The sequence below is a fragment of the Frankliniella occidentalis genome, unplaced genomic scaffold (assembly GCF_000697945.3).
Source record: "Frankliniella occidentalis isolate FOCC.00 unplaced genomic scaffold, Focc_3.1 Scaffold40, whole genome shotgun sequence".
Lineage (NCBI taxonomy): Eukaryota > Metazoa > Arthropoda > Insecta > Thysanoptera > Thripidae > Frankliniella > Frankliniella occidentalis.
Window position 1 is genome coordinate 1,252,885 of NW_026267170.1, and position 2,219 is coordinate 1,255,103.

Genomic DNA, 2,219 nt, shown 5'->3' on the forward strand with positions numbered 1-2,219 from the left:
CGTCTCCACCCGCCGCTCCTCCGCGCGCCCACCCCCACCACCGCTCTCTGTATCCCGTTTTGTTCTTCTTAGTTCCGGGCAGCGCTCCATTGAAATACCCTATTAAATCGTAAAAAGAAATACTTTTAACATCGACAAATTGTAGATACACTTCTGTTAACTCGTCTGGGGTGTCAGCGCCGCAGGCCTAGCTATATGTGCGCCAGGCGCGTCGCAGCGTAACAGTGTTTCGTGAGATATCGCGAAGCCTGTTACGCGAGACGTGGTCTGGCGTACATATAGCTAGTTTAACAGCAGAAGGGCGGGCTCAAAAACATCGGTAGGAAACAAACACTTGGGCTTTTTATTTCCACCAATGAGGACACTGAATCCATCTTCCTACCAATGAACAACAAGCAACGATGTGGACCACTTTGTTTCCAAGTCTGGTGTAGGAAAACATCATAAAACAACTTTGTCAAGTCGTAACTTGTTGCTTAAAAAAGACGAGGGGGCCACCACATCGATTGAGGATGTACACAGGATTACGTGATTACAGGGATTACACGTGAATTTTGAGTGATTACACGTGAATTCGGTCGAATTTCAGGCTGTAAAACCATTAAATAGATGGTTCCGGCAGTGCCCGTTTAAAGAAGAATTAATGAAATCACCACCGGAAACAGTTCTAAAACAATGGCTTAAATCAGTGAAAACTGGAATTGACAGTTACTAGCGATTTAATCGAGGTCATTCACGTTGAACTGCACTGACGCATCCGAGCAACAAAGGCGGATCAAAAAGCGGTCGCTGAACAACGGCGGATCAGAAAGCGGTCGCTTAACAACGACGGATCAGAAAACGGTCGCTGAACAACGACGGATCTGCTTTTTGCTGATCTCTGCATACTTGACTTTGGAGGCCTCTTACTCTCCTTAGAGATATCGCATCGTGTTGGGTGTTGTCTCTGTTTATTCACGAGATGATGACAATTAAACTGATGTTTTACTGAAAACGATACAACGCCTCCGCGATGAGTGAGAGGCCCCCAAAGTCAAATATGCCGAGAGCAGCAAAAAGCAGATCCGTCGTTGTTCAGCGACCGTTTTCTGATCCGTCGATGTTCAGCGACCGCTTTCTGATCCGTCATTGTTCAGCGACCGCTTTTTGATCCGCCTTTGTTGCACGGATGCGTCGCTGTCAAATGACACAAATAAGCGCACTTTAGGTACTGGTTCCGGTCCCGACTTCTTTATTTCTTCTCACAAAGTGCACTGTCGGAACGGTCTATTTGGACAAAAAGGTTAAATTTAGTGATAATGTTTTAAAATTTGGTCAAGGATTACACGGAATAGATAAGGATTACGTAGGGACTACACCCTCGGCTGTACACAGGATTACACGAGTGTTGGCCCCCTCGAAAAAAGGAATCTACTGCTACCATTTTAGGTAGACAAGTTTGTCTCGGGCAACGGTATTGCCATGTGTTCACTGTTGGCCAGCGCCAAGTTTCCTTGCATTAGGGCTCTCAAGGCAGCACTCGAAACCTGAATCTTCAGCCATCCTTCTTATTTCAAGGCCAAACTATCCAACCTCCTATCCAATCAACTTTACTACTATTTCAAACTACCTACAAAAACATGTGCTGGTTCCGGAAAACTCAAGCTCAGCCTTAAGCTGCAGCTTTACCTAGTAGTTGATTTAAATGAAAGAAGTGCAGAAAGAAAGTACGGGATTCTTGGCCTAGCCTCGCTACAGGGTTCCTTTCCCCTCGTAGCGTAAATGACTCGTAAATTCACATTGGCTCAGTCCCAGTCCTACCCCAGACTTTTGAAAAGTCGTGAGACGAGCTCCGCAACACTAAAACATCTAAAGGCGCGTGTATTTTGATTATCTGTGCTCCTGATCTTTTGTTTCGAATGGTCAAAGTCGCAGGGTGGTGGGAGGCACCTGGTAGCGAGGCTAGGCCGAGAATCCCGTTCTCCTGCACCTCATCATTTAAATCAACTATAATAACTTACGGTTCATATTCTGTCGACCACGTGTCGCGTATGGTTATTACGAATAAGGTCTGAACTCTCTTAATCTTAGTTTGAATGAGCCCTACGCGCCCCTTCAACGCAACGTGAGTGAATTTTACAGGATTTTTTGCGACTGATCAGACAATACATCAGGTAGGAAAGAGAAGTTTATTCCATTTCGATAGGACTTAGGAACGTAAAGCAGTTTGTCTTTGAACA